The sequence below is a fragment of the Mytilus edulis genome, chromosome 2, assembly GCF_963676685.1.
Source record: "Mytilus edulis chromosome 2, xbMytEdul2.2, whole genome shotgun sequence".
NCBI classification, from domain to species: domain Eukaryota; kingdom Metazoa; phylum Mollusca; class Bivalvia; order Mytilida; family Mytilidae; genus Mytilus; species Mytilus edulis.
This window is the reverse complement of record NC_092345.1, coordinates 20,412,079-20,420,169: the sequence shown is the minus strand read 5'-3', so window position 1 is coordinate 20,420,169 and position 8,091 is coordinate 20,412,079.

Sequence of the window (8,091 nt, the reverse complement as noted above, 5' to 3'; positions counted from 1 at the left end):
AATATATATACTTGACTGTTTAAAATTTGTTTTTATAGATAATCTTTTGTTTAATAGTAGTATACCATAAGAAGAATGTGGTGCTTGGTAGATTATTATGAGCTATAATACAACTTTTGCAATACTGTAAAACAGTCAAATCTTTACATAGTCATGATAGCAAGATATAGTGATATGATACCACAGTATAACTTCTCAAAAAACAAAAAAACAAAGAAATAATAATTTATTGTTTTCTATATACATTTTATTTCTTAATGATTTATTGTTTTTTATACTGCACTCGTTCTATTTGTTGAGCAGTCAAAATGCATTGACTGTATATTTCTATGTCATATACAGTCACTGACCCGATATCACTTTTCCTCATGAATATTTAAATAGAAGTTGCCGAAATAACATTTAATTATTCATACGACCTCTTCAACCTGTCCTTGTTTCCAATGCATACAACGATGCGTGGAACGACTCAACCTGGTTTCTTATGCAATTATTGGAGAAACATATTTCACTTATTAATATTTTTTGTTTGCAACCTATAACTCATTAATTTGTTATGCTTATGGTTGATATTTTAGTCCATACTCAAATGATTTCGTTCACCATCGAGTGTGGGTTTCAACAGGTAAATGTACATTTCATTGTGTTGAAAATTTCTCCGTGGGCATGATATTAGGCCTTTTTAAAGGGGATTTCCCCAAATATTTAAATCAAATAAATAACCTTAACGCATTAAACAATAATTGAAAATGTTTTTTAGGTTGCAGTATAAAGACAATAATAGTGCATTGACTTGACATATCAACGATATAAGGATTCGGCCCGAAACGGGGAAATAGCTCGGCACAGCCTCGCATTTCCCTGTTTTTAATCCTCATCCTTATATCGTTGATATGTCAAGTCAATTCACTATTATTGTCTATCTATATATACATTTTACCTTGATAATAATAAGGATATATATTAAATTCTATAGTAAAACTTTATTGTCAAACAACTCTCTTTATATTTATCTTAAAGTTTTCTCCCATTTAACATGTAACTGGTACTTATTTTGTATTATGCTTAGTTATATTGTACATCATTGTGTTTATATTCATGCATCCATAAATCCTTCTTCTGATATGTAATAACAACCAGTAAAGATAACGCAATATACACAATTACAAATAGAGATTTTTTATTTTTTTCTATTTCTGAAAAACAATAAAAAAAACTAAAAGGAAAAGAAATAAAAAGGTTTGTTCTATAATACAGTATTATCTTGAGTAAGGAAAATTTATCTGGAGTAAGGAAAATTCAAATAGAGTTATTCCTCTTTTAATGGTACTTAGCTTAAATAAGTGAAAGGACTTTTCATTTTTAATGCATACTTTCAAACAGATGTAAAAAAAAATGTATGATACTACCATGACTACTATATGTTTATAAATGTAGACTTATACACATGATTATAATAATGTTAAACATATATCACTGTGCTTTAAAGCTGGGTTTCAGCCACATATTTCAATTTTGGATTGATAATGAATCAGAACTCATTAATTAGGCAACTAACTATATCTGCATAGAATATACATGGTCTTGGTGACAAATCAATTGATGGGTTTTTTTTTTTTGATAGTATAAAAAGTGAAATAAATATCTTATTAGAAACCTGGAAAGGAGAATGTAAAGAATATAATATCCCTGGCGTTAATACCTTTTCTAAAATAAGAAAAAAGAAAGCAAAACGACATAGTGGTGGGATACTAGTATACTATAAAAAAAAATATATTCCAAAAGGATTTCCCATATTCAAGAAGGTACTAATTCACAAAGCAGGCTATGGCTTAAATTGGACAAAACATTCTTTGGCCTTACATATACTTGTGTGTTGTTTATATCACCCCTGTAAATTCCCCTCATTATGAAAATGACTATACTCAGCAAGAAAAGGAAATAAGAACATATTCAAACAAAGGAAAAATTGCCTTAATAGGAGATTTTAACTCCCGCACTAGCAGTCATCCAGATTTTATAGAAAATGATGACCCAGATCTATTTAATGTACATTCTCAAAATATATTACCTCAAAATTATGATGTGGATCAATTTTGAAAAGAAATAACCAAGATAAAATACTAAATGCACAGGGTAACAATCTTTTAGAATTATGACTGTCATCAAGACTACGTATACTTAACGGCAGATGCATTGGTGATTCGTTGGGATAATTTACATGTTTTACGCCTAATGGTTTGAGTACAGTAGATTATGCTATTGTAAGTAAGAGTCTCCTGACCTCAGTAATATACTTTAAAACTAATGAAATCAACTACCTTTAAGATCATACACAAATTAAAATATTTCTTAAATGTAATATAAGTGAAAAACAGTATCTGTTTCCAGAAGACAAATGGAAAACAATGAAATCTTATAAGTGGATCGATAACTCCAAAAATATATTAATTCAAACCCTATCTTCTGAAAATTTTATAAATGAAATTATAAACTTTGAATCAAAGAAATATAGTGAAAATCAAAATGGGATAGATCAGGCAGCTAGTGAGCTTGATTTAATTTTATGCAACTTAACAGAAAAATCTTGTACACTAAGACATGTCAGAGGTATACCAAACTTTAAAAGAAACAAAAAACAAAAGAAACAAAAATGGTCAGATAATGAAGTATATGAATGTAAAAAGTCAATAAATGCAGTTGGAAAATAATTAAGACAAAATCCTTTTAACTGCTCACTGAAACATAAATATTTTTGTTTACTCAAATCTTTTAGAAAGTTAACGAAACAAAAAAAAAATAGAATATAAAAAGAAAATCTTTGATAAACTTTCATATTCGATGAATACAAATCCTCAGGAAAACTGGTAAATACTAAAATCATTAGAAAACAAAAATATAGATGGAGTTGATGATTTAAAAGAAATGTTAAAGGACAGTGAAAAAACAATTAAACATTTCCAAAATCAAGGAAAGTTTTCAAAAATAAATAATGATTTTCAAACCAAAATTGAGCAAAAGCTGAAAAATATTGAAGATACTATTTCTTTTAACCCGGAGACAGACAAGCCTATTACTTGCTCTGAAATTAAATGTATTATAAAAAACTTAAAAAATGGAAAAGCGAGCGGTCCAGATATTGTGTTGAACGAGGTAATTAAATTTCGTAGTCCAGTAACTACCAAAGCATATGCTAAACTATTTAATCTTATGTTAAAAACAGGATACTATCCAACTTCCTTGAATTCTGTATACATAACTTTAGTACATAAATCTGGTGACAAATGTAATCCAAGCAATTACAGAGGAATTTCATTCATCAAGTGTATATCCAAATTATTTAGCAGTATCTTAAATCAAAGAATGATTAAAACTATAGAAAAAAATTAACTAATGCCCAGTTTGGATTTGAAGTTAATCATTGAACTGCAGACAGTGTATTTATCCTTAAAACTTTGATTAATAAATATATTCATAAAAAGAAAAGAAAACTTTCTCAATTTTATTTTGATTCCCTTTGGAGAATTGGAATGCTTTATAAATTAGCTAAAATGGGTGTAGGGAAACATATGTTTGAAATAATAAAACAACAGTTTATTCATACTGAAGCATCTTTAAAATATAATGATAAACATTCTAGATTCTTTCCCATTGACCGAGGACAGTATTGGTCCCACACTCTTCAATTTATATATTAATGACATAGTTGAAAATTTTGACCATAAAGGTTCAAAACCCTTGAGAATATTAAATTCTGATATAGGAAGTCTTTTGTTTGCCGATGACCTTTTAATTTTATCCGAAAGTAAAGAAGGTCTTCAAAATAGCTTAAATAACTTATCAAATTACTGTGAAAAATGGCAGTTATGTCTAAATACTTAAAAAAACAAAAACAATGATCATTGAACTAAGAACTACAAAACTGGAACCATACATTGTAAGGTTCAACAATGAACAAATTGATAACGTTGCTGAGTATAGATTTCTGGGCACTCTGATAAAAAATAATGGAAATCTAAATGCAAGTTTAACAGATTTAGCCAAAAAAGCTAGGAAAGCTCTGTTTTCATTAAAAACACATGCAGCCTTTTTGGGAAATTTCCCTATTAATGTATCCTGTAATCTTCTTATTTTGGTTATGATTTTCTTATAAAACCAATTTTAACATATAATGCTGAAATATCATACATGGATACATATCAATCTTATTATAGAGCAAAAGGCAGATTAAAATCCCAAAACAAAGATATAGATAATTTCCAATATTTGGATAAGACTCCCTTCGAAAAGGTTCATGTTGATTTCTGTAAATATATTCTAGGTACTAAAAAAACATCTGCTAATTTAGGTGTTAAAGCGGAACTTGGTAGACAACCAATAGAAAAATATATAAAAACACAAGCAATTCTTTATTGGGCTAGATTAAATACGGAAAACATAAACCCATTACTAAAAGAAAGTTATACATTAAGTAAACACCTTGATTCACAAGGAATTTATACTTGGTCCACTTTTATCAAAGATTTAACACAAAAAATGAATATTGTTATACAAAAAATAATGTCCTGTCAAAATATTGAACAAAATAACAAACTAAAGACTTGGATTAAGAATATTACAAGCAACTTTTATTCAGAACTACTGGAAAATAAAATAAACAGTTTGAACGAAAACAACAAACTTTTTCTTTACAAAAATATCAAAATCAAACAAGACCAAGAATTTTATCTAAAATATCCAAATTTTGAAACTAGACGTTTATTTGCCAAAATTAGAATTAGTGACCATAATTTGCTCATTAAGAAGGGCAGATATCTAAAAATAACTCGAGACAATAGAACATGTCCAACTTGTAAAACCTTAGAAGATGAAAATCACTTTCTCCTCTACTGTCAAATTAATAATGTTTTACGTATAAAACTTTTAATGACATGGCAATAGATAATCCTATGTTTCCAAATCTATCTGATACTCAAAATCTAGTAGTCCTACTAAATCCTTCTAATATAAACCAAGTGAAAAAAACAGGTTCCTTTATAAAACAGTCTTTAGAGCTGAGGATATGGGACTCTTAGTTAGTTTTACTTGTATATATATAGATATGTGTGTGTTCAACTCAGTTATTTTATTGTTGTTGTTACTTTTGTTTATGTCACAAGTATAATGTTACTTATATGATAAATAAACATAATTATAAACTTACTCATTGTTAATGCAGGCAGATGTTGATCATTTTATGACTTTGGCTCGAAGAAGAAGTCCTGCCAAGACACAACAACAATTACCAGACTAAACATGCGTTCCTCAGAGAAGGACAAAAAAGAATTTAGGAGAAAGAAAGGCGTGAAATAACACTCCAACGAGCTCTAGAATTTATTGGATCCCTGTCGGTAAATACTACCATTAAGAATTTTACACCTATAAAACATAATTGTGGTTTGAGGCAGGAGTAAATTTAAAATGATATTTTATTTTTTCTCCTACCTAAAGAGCACAATGTAAATAGTGAAGATGGTAGGTAAATTGAGGATGTTCTCTCATATTTTTTTCTCACAACTGCTAGACAATTCTGGGATATATTGGGATCCTTATGCAGTCTTTTAAAATTGCTTTGAAACTTGTCTGACTGATATTCAATTCTGATTTTTCCCTATATAGCCATTCAAAGCATTTGAAACTGTTTGCCATACCAAACGGATATTTGTCTGACATGTCAGATGGTCCTACTAATTTTGTTATGACTGTTTATGTCCAATCATTTGTTTGTTTGATCATCAGTCTGTCACACTTTTGTTTCTAGATCATGTATTTACATAACTTCTCAGCCAAGTCTTTTACCAGAATGAAATTGAAAATAACATTGTGATCTGTCTGGGTTCAATTTTTTATTGTTGTACAATAAATATGCTTTTGACTATTATAGTGTGAGTTATAGAATCAATAAAAAAAACGTGAATAACAAAAGTATGATCACGAGTGTAAAAAAAAAGAAGGATTTAACAATTGATATGTGTCAGTTATGTACCTTAGTTAATATTTTGGCTCTATCATCATGAGAAAACATATTGATTATTCAAGTATGCAAATTTCCCGGTACATATTTTATCAATGGGTTAAAGCAATCAGGACTCTGGTTAAACGTCGCATTCATAGGTTGAAAAACTGTTGAATGATCAAGCAAAGTCCATTTTCAGAGACAAAGAGTCTGTGAAATGTCTATCATCTCTTCACGATAGGTATGTTGTTGTTCTTGCGGACAAGCTTCAAATAGTATTGCCTTTGTATGTAAATCGTACTACTACGAATGTCTTGTAAAACAAGTAGGAATAAATGAGCCATCAGGTAATCCCAAATACAAAAACATATCATTTGACAAGGATGAGATTTTGGCAGTTCATAAGTCCTTCATGGCTTCAATGAACAATACATTGAACAGCAAATCGGAGGACTTACTTTGTTTGTATTTGTTACATAAGCTTTACAAAATTCCGTACAAACAACGGTACAGTGCCGGCTCATCTGCATGTTCGACTAAAGAATTGTCCATTAGATTGACAAAAATTATGTCCGCAGTGAAAGAGGGTCTTCAGAAATACTGTGAAAATGCGTCGCGTAGTGGTATTAACCATATGTGAATTCTAAAAAAACTCTAAAGAACTTCTGGATAACTTTAAATCTCAATCTTTTTCTGAAATTAGTTCTATCAAAACTTTTGATTTTTCAACCATGTATACCACTATTCCCCATGTGAAATTGAAAACATAAAAATGTAAGCATTCGCTTTTAATTTATTACTTTGGGATACCATACGGCATATCTTGTTAATAGTGAACAAAAATGTAAAACATGCTACACAAAGGAACAAGTGATCAGTATGCTGGAGTTTCTTATTGACAACATATTGTTGAATTTAAAGGGTAGACTTTTTCAACAAATTGTCGGCATTCCTATGGGAACGAACTGTGCGCCTCTCCTTGCCCACCTCTTTTTATTTTCATATGAGTCGGAGTTCCAAAACAAAAAGATCAAAGAAACCAAGTCAAATAATTTCACATTCAGATATATTGATGATGTTCTTTCATTAACAATCCAAACTTTTCTGATTGGGTTCCATTAATATATCCCCCAGAACTAGAAATTCAAGAAACAACAGACACGGCTTCCTCCGCCTAATTTTTTAGACTTATACCTCGAATTTGACATACACGGTCATCTCAGTACCAGAATCTATGACAAAAGAGACGATTTTAATTTTGAAATTATCAAATTTCCCCACCTTAGTAGCAATATACCAACTTCACCTGCATATGGGATATATATTTCCCAACTTATTCGGTATTCAAGAGCTTGCAGCTGCTACTCAGACTTTGTAAAACATCACCAGTGTCTGTGTAGAAAGTTGATGAATCAGGGGTACGTCAAAGAACGTCTCGTTCTTTTTCTAAAAAAGTTCATCGGAAGGTACCAAGACCTTGTTGATAAATATTCCGTATCAACTTCACAAATAATACAGGATGGTCTTGAAGTATAGATTCTTGGTACTGAATGTGTTTATCGTCTTAATAACGGGTTATAGTATTCTTTTATTTGTCTGTATGAATATTACTGTTACTGTTTAATCTGTGTTTGGTGATATCCATTTGACGTGGCTCTGTACTTACACATCCCGTCATTTTGTTATTGTTCTATGGTAACAATTTTTGTATTCTTGTCTTTCATTTTTGCTAATGTGCTTTGTCTATATGCCTTTTTGTGTTTCTTTGTTACATATGACGTGGCTCTGTACTTATACATCCCGTCATTGTGTTATTGTGGTAAGGTAAAATTTTGTATTCTTGTCTTACATTTTTGTTAATGTGCTTTGTCTATGTGCCCTTTTGTGTTTCTTTGTTACATATTTGTTTGTTTTTATAGTGATTAAGAAATTAAAACAATGTTGACTGCTGTACCCCCATTTGTGACATTTTTACCTATTATGTCTGTTTGTTATGTTCACCCATCGTTGTCAATATAATGGAATTTTATGCGACTGTCATACAAGTGAGAGGTTTAGTTATAAAACCATGTTTAATCCACCATTTTCTACATAAG